The 7,744-nt window shown below is 36.8% G+C and overlaps 1 long non-coding RNA gene across 1 annotated transcript in view; it reads left to right on the top strand.

Moving 5' to 3' along the window:
* Nucleotides 1-2,164: 2,164 nt before the first annotated feature.
* The window catches only part of LOC128642424 (uncharacterized), a 194,143-nt gene continuing 188,563 nt past the window's right edge, over nucleotides 2,165-7,744 (top strand). The window contains exon 1 of the long non-coding RNA XR_008399655.1: nucleotides 2,165-2,277. This is a non-coding gene — a long non-coding RNA (uncharacterized LOC128642424). The remainder of the gene's footprint in view (nucleotides 2,278-7,744) is intronic.

The following is a 7,744-nucleotide window of genomic DNA, read 5'->3' as shown; positions in this document are numbered from 1 at the left end:
TTAGCTGCAAACAAAGTTTAAATTGTGAGTGAGCATATGGCTGATTAAAATTGAAAACAAATAGGGTGCATGGTACACTTAAAGGGACATTCTGGCCAAAGTTTAAATGCACACAGATGAATTACATAGTTCAATAGAAACATATTACAATATACAAATATTGGCAAAACTGCTTCTAGTGAAGGTTATCACTGTTTTAGTGTTAGCATTTTTCTCTGCATGTGAAGCATAGTTATTTATTTTCAGTTTACCACTATTTTAAATACTGCAACTGCTCAGAGCGCCAGTGGGGCTTATATTATGTCAGCAATTAACAAATTGAGTAATTATCAGATGGTGCAAGCTTAGGCTCTCTGAGACAGTGCTGTGTATAAAATGCTGGTGCACGGTGCATACTTAAATTCACATTTAAAACAGCTATAGCTTTTATTAGAAGCATTTTTGCTAACACATGTATATTACATAAATGCTTCTATTTAAAACTGAAATGTATCTGTCCCTTTAAATCTTAACTGTGCCTCTTTTCTATTTTTGTTTTCTTATGTTTTAAAGGGACGTGAAGACACAAAAGAATATGCTCTAAATGTGTTATCGGCAAACAGCTCTGGATCTGCAATACACTGCCCGCCCTGAGCTCGATGCGGTTGGTGATTGGCTGTCTGCACAAATGCCGCCTTGACAGGCTTAGCAGCCAATGTTTAGCTCCAGACCAGTAGTGTATTGCCGATCCAGAGCTGATTTTAATTCAGTGTTTATCCCCTTTGTGAAGGTTAAACACATAGGTATAGGCAAACAATAGTGCAAAAAGAAATGCTGTAATGTTGATTGCTGTTCCTTTAATGCAAAAATGTAGTTTACACTTAGTGTATTGTACATTATGATGAGTATGGCTCACACACAGATTACTGTGTACCATTGGACCCATATAAAATGTGGTTTACACTTAGTGTATTGTACATTATGATGAGTATGGCTCACACACAGATTACTGTGTACCGTAGGACCCATATAAAATGTGGTTTACACTTAGTGTATTGTACATTATGATGAGTATGGCTCACACACAGATTATTGTGTACCATAGGACCCATATAAAATGTGGTTTACACTTAGTGTATTGTACATTATGATGAGTATGGCTCACACACAGATTACTGTGTACCGTAGGACCTATATAAAATGGGGTTTACACTTAGTGTATTGTACATTATGATGAGTATGGCTCACACACAGATTACTGTGTACCATAGGACCCATATAAAATGTGGTTTACACTTAGTGTATTGTACATTATGATGAGTATGGCTCACACACAGATTACTGTGTACCATAGGACCCATATAAAATGTGGTTTACACTTAGTGTATTGTACATTATGATGAGTATGGCTCACACACAGATTACTGTGTACCATAGGACCCATATAAAATGGGGTTTACACTTAGTGTATTGTACATTATGATAAGTATGGCTCACACACAGATTACTGTGTACCATAGGACCCATATAAAATGTGGTTTACACTTAGTGTATTGTACATTATGATGAGTATGGCTTACACACAGATTACTGTGTACCATAGGACCCATATAAAATGTGGTTTACACTTAGTGTATTGTACATTATGATAAGTATGGCTCACACACAGATTACTGTGTACCATAGGACCCATATAAAATGTGGTTTACACTTAGTGTATTGTACATTATGATGAGTATGGCTCACACACAGATTACTGTGTACCATAGGACCCATATAAAATGTGGTTTACACTTAGTGTATTGTACATTATGATGAGTATGGCTTACACACAGATTACTGTGTACCGTAGGACCCATATAAAATGGGGTTTACACTTAGTGTATTGTACATTATGATGAGTATGGCTCACACACAGATTACTGTGTACCGTAGGACCCATATAAAATGTGCAGATCATCAGTTTTATCTTATGAAATTGCTAAAAGTAACATCTCTTTGAGAAGCTGTAACTGCAAACACAGCCTGGCAGGTGTATGAGGAATGTGACTTCTGAGCAGGATTCATTATGTGCTCGGTGTGAATGTTTTCTGCTGCTATTTTCAGTCAAATTGTTTCTTAGTAATTACATCACCATCGCTAAAGGGCTGCTCATAACAGTGAAAAACCGTTTTAATATTTGTGTCTAGGTGCTGGGAATTTATTAGATCACATACGGTTTGCACGCTGCAAGCCAGAATGACGCTTCTTGCATATTTCTGATAAGCAGGGTGGAATAAATACCTCTATAGCTCACAGGTAAGAGAAAAAAAGTTACTAATCAAATTATTGCAGTAAAAAAAATATTGCGCATATGAAAGTGTCGCATTTATACATATTGAAAATATTATTTTTCCTGAGAAAATGTTAAAGGGACAGTCTACACAATAATTGTTATTGTTTTAAAAGATAGATAATCCCTTTATTACCCATTCCCCTGTTCTGCATAACCAATAGTTATATTAATACCATTTTTACCTCTGTAATTACCGTGTATCTAAGCCTCTGCAGACTGCACCTTTATTTCAATTCTTTTGACAGACTTGCATTTTAGCCAATCAGTGCTGACTCCTAGGTAACTCCATGGAAGTGAGCACAATGTTATCTATATCTCACACATGGGCTAGCACTGTCTAGCTGTGAAAAACTGTCAAAATGCACTGAGACAAGAGGTGGCCTTTAAGTGTTTAGAAATTAGCATATGAGACTACCTAGGGTTAGCTTTCAACAAAGAATACAAAGAGAACAAAGCAAAATGTGATGATAAAAGTAAATTGGAAAGTTATTTAAAATTACATGCCCTATCTGAATCATGAAAGTTTAATTTTGACTTGACTGTCCTAAAAATTGTCCTAGCAATTGAACCATTACCAGTAGGGATAAGAAGTGATATACAAAGGTTAATGATGGCAACCAATCAGCACAAGATTAAAAAAGTGGTGTCAGTTTAAATGGACCACTGAGTATATTAAACATCTAGATTTGTTCCTTTCTGGTTTTAAAATAGAAGTGTAAACAAACTATTTCAATATGCCACAAGAGTTTAAAAAGCTTTTAAAGCTATAGGAGTTTCATGAGATTATGGATGGAGAGAATTGCAGCTTTAAAAATGCGTTGCTCCTCAATCACATCCTTGTATGTGACAGGAGGGAATCTACTCCAGTTTCAAATGTTATTTTCCACTTATTTCTGGAAGGGTAAGAAGCCTTGTCTCTCCTGAACATCCCTACAAATACCTATTTGTAATGGTGGGTTAGTTCTTACAAACATTTACTTTTATTATGATTCAGCCTGACCCCACATGTGTCTGCATGCAGTATCAAGGGAGTGGAATTAACATGGTGAGTTTTCTTCCAGTAGTGATTGCTCTGGTAGATCTAATATGGATTCTATTTTGTTGCAGAGTGGAGCAGGACATCTTATATCCAGCAATTCTACATGATCTATGAACCTAGGATATTTTAAGACTTAACTCTCTGGTTTCCCCACACCCTTCCCCAATCAATGCTGTCCTGGGATAGTTTAGAGTCCTCCATGATACCCACATCAATTTTGTAAAGGAGTAAAATATACGTACATTTGGAGACTTTTATTGTAAGGGTAGATTTGTTAGCTTCCAGAGTCTGCAGACACTCTCAATTAGGTTGCTCTCTTTACTTTGAATTTATCCAGATTAAAAGCCTGTTGAGGTCCTGGGAATTTCCCTGGAGAGACATTAGACAACTTACTGTATGGGAGAGACGATGGATCTTCAGGTAACATGTGGATGAAACCCTTATCATTTATCATGTCGTACCTATGATAGATAGCTTGAGAGAGTGACTTTAGGATGCAAATAGATGCTAACAGTTAGTTCAGCTAACTGATCTTTATTAAATCTGTTTTTACAGCACTTTTTTGTATGAGTAGCAATATCCAATTCTAACTACCTAGCATCCGGTTCCTAGTAAGTTATCTTGAAAGTAAGCTAGGTAGGTGGGGCTGCATTTCCAGTGGTCCTGCCTGAAAATGAGAGATATGTTAGTATCTTCCAACTTTGGGCTAGACTACAAGTGGAGCGCTAATTTATTGTACGCCCGTAAACTGGCACGCGATAAATAAACAGCCTTTACAAGTGGCTAGTTATTGCTACCACCTGCTTGCGGTAGAAGCTCCTAAAAATTAACCAGAGATCAGATCTCTGGTTAGTTTTAAAAGTGCCCCAATTTGCCCCAAAATAAAGTATATTTTATTTTTTTATTTTTGCATTCTGGGGCACTTGAAATACCAGGGCACAAATGTGTCTGCTGGTATTAGGAGTGGAGTGCAAATATCGCTCTTGCGAAAGTGCAATTTTGCGCTCCACTCGTAATCTGGCCCTTTGTGTTTCTTTGGGAATTGAGATTCCTGTGACCCTAAAAATAGGGCTATTCCATATGGGATTGGGGAAACTGATGAGGGCTCAGAAGATGTTGGTGATTGATGTTTAGCTGCCACCAAGTTGGAAATTCAGATTCAAAGAGTATTCCAGCCACCAAGTTTTCTTAAAAGACCTTTATTTCACATAGGGTCCCAAACAAACAGTTACAACGTTTCAAGCCACACCAGGCTCTTAATCATGATTAAGAGCCTGGTGTGGCTTGAAACGTTGTAACTGTTTGTTTGGGACCCTATGTGAAATAAAGGTCTTTTAAGAAAACTTGGTGGCTGGAATATTCTTTGAATCTGGATTGACTGGGACCTGGCAAGTCCGTTTTGTTCCGTGCCCCACTGAAAAAGAAAAGGTGTGCTGTTTCTTCAAAATCATTTGTGGATCACCAAGTTGGAAATTGCCAGGGAATTGAAAGAACAAGGTCCTATGTCAAATTAAAGGAGCAGTTTGTGTGTAACAATAAACTTCATACAAGATTACTGGCAGATGCTTTCTGTTGAAGTTGACTTTAAGGGGGCGATTTATCAAAGTAATCCGCCAGCAATTGGGCCTAAAACTACGCATACGACCATATCTCCATACTTATGTAAGCAATCTGCGCCTATGATTGCGCAAATCTGCAAGAAACTTCTTCGCACTCCGCTTGCATTCACCTAGGCGCACGGGCGCGCTCCCGAGTGCACCAATATACATTACTAATAGGCATAATTTCACAGCCCGACCTACAAATACGCCCAGTTTCTGAAATTTCTCCTTAAATTGCGTGTTTATTTCGCTATACATACATAGGCGAACAGCATTATCATACATTCTTTTACAGCTTGTGATGGAATACTTTCTTCTTTTAACTGCTTTATTGCCAGACATTTGCGCTTCCACAGGTGCATAGGGGTATCAAGAGTTTTCTTGCCCGTTGTGGTCTTTATAAGCCTTGACTAACAATGCTAGATATACAGTATATTTATATATATATTGATTTGTGTGATCTTAAATTACCAACAAGGAAGAACATATGGAAAAAACAGCACGGAAACATTATTAAATATGTCAAAAATAGAAAATAAAACATTAACACATTATTAAATTAGGTACTGTACCGAACTGCACAAAATTTAAAAGATATGACATATAAATATGCGCAAAATAGATACCTAAAAATACGCATCTTTAATAATCAAGATATGGCGGCGTAAATATTTATAGGGATGTACTATGAAAAATAGGGAGTAAATGCTTTTACTAAACGCGCAAAGGTACGTCTATTTTTTAAATAAATTCAGGTGCACATGTGCGCTTCTCTGGAGGCGAGCTGGGTCGCAGTTACAGGCGAAGCACATAGACAGTTCACCTAGCCTTTTATAAATCGCCCCCTAAGGGGCTGATTTATGAATGTCCGCCCCACATCGGTAAATGCCGACAGCATACGCTATCGGCATTTATCATTGCACAAGCATTTCTAGTGAAATGCTTGTGCAATGCCGCCCCTTGCAGATGCTAGCAGGGGGTGTCAATCAACCCGATCGTTTCTGATTGGAATGATTGCTGTCCGCCGCCTCAGAGGTGGTGAACGAGTTAAGAAGCAGCGGTCTGAATGCTCGCGCAGAAACTGCAGCATACACTGCATAGTAAATCGGCCCCTAGTGTTTTTGTGGGGGATAAACACAAAGGTAAAATAAGCAATAATAGAATGATAAAAGCTTCACCTTATTACAGAATTTTCTATCAATTTAATATTTTCTTCCTTCACATTTAAAGGGCCACTAGATACTGTAGACCGGAATAAATTACAAAATACACAATAAAAAGACAATGCATTAGCACTAACTTTGAATTTGAAATGAGAATTAGAATATTTTCTGGCAAATTTCGAAGTTTAAAGGGACATGAAACACAGTTTTTTTTCTTTCATGATTTAGAAAGATCACACAGTTTTAAACAACTTTCCAGTTTACTTCTATTATCCAATTTGCTCCATTCTCTTGATATCCTTATTTCAAAAGCATATCTAAATAGGCACAGTGGCTGCACATAGATGCCTTGTGTGGTTGCTATTTATTCAACAAAGGATATCTAAAGAATGAAGCAAAATAGGTAATAGAGAATACAATTTAAAAAAAAATCTAATTTACTTCTACCTGGATCATGTCCCTTTATTCCAATTTTCCCTCCCCTTGCATCATGTGACAGCCATCATCAGCCAATCACAAAAGTATATACTGTGCACTTATGCACATGCTCAGTTGAAGCTGGAGCAACAGAAATTGTACATATAAAAATAATGTGTACGTTTTGATAATGGAAGTATTTTGGAAAGTGTTTTTAAATTACATACTTTACCCAAATCATAAAACTTTAATTTTGACTTTAGTGGCCCTTTAAGTACTCACTAAAAAGCATGTTAGCTAGATGCTAAAATCAGCACTTTTTCGTGTTAATGAATTACGGATTATTTTATGAAATTGCTCAGTCATGTATTTAAAATGACAGTAACATTAGCTGATGTGAAATGCTTACATTATGCAGTAAGTGCAGCCTGTTTGTTTTTAAAAGAATTCTGGCATTTCCTTCACTCTTTAACATGTTGACGCCGTCTATTTCCAATACTCGCACATTCATTTCAGGGGAAAACTTCATAAACAAAGTGGCTTTTAACCTTCAGTTGGTCACCACAGGAATGAGTGAGCTGATGGAAAATAAACACTTTTTCATTTTCTAGGTGAATTTTTTGACTTGGGTTAAAAATAATTGAACATAAACGTTTAAAAAAATATGTATTTGAAGTGCTAATTTTTATATACTTGTAAATTAAAGGGACTTGGTTCAGACAAAGGGTACCATTAAAATAAAATCCAATATACGTCTTTGTCTTAGTATTTTTTGATGAACCATAAACGGCGAAGGACAACTCCCTTATGCATGAAGCCCTCAGGTGAATATTTTAGAGGCCCTAGGAACCACATACAAATATATTGCTAATAAAATAAAGAGTGGGAGGTAGGGATGCAGATGTAGAGGAAGAGAAAAAGGAAGGAGAGCGAGACAGGAATGGAAAGATATATATATAGAGAAAAATGTATGGTTCCATATAAAAAAGTCCCTCTCTTGGATAAATGTTCCCCTTTACAATGTCTTATAAGGGGTTTTATTCGCTTTAGAGTACATGGTCCTGCAATACCTGTCACGCATGGTGTGACATATAACTGAAATATTTCACAATGACAGCATATAATAAAATGCAAACATGTTCCTATTAAATAAACAGTCAAGCCTATGGGCGAGAACACGACAGATCTGTACAACTATTTTCATTACATG

The sequence above is a fragment of the Bombina bombina genome, chromosome 11, assembly GCF_027579735.1.
Source record: "Bombina bombina isolate aBomBom1 chromosome 11, aBomBom1.pri, whole genome shotgun sequence".
NCBI lineage: Eukaryota > Metazoa > Chordata > Amphibia > Anura > Bombinatoridae > Bombina > Bombina bombina.
Note: the sequence above shows the minus strand (reverse complement) of the source record. Positions and strands in the feature narration are given on the sequence as shown.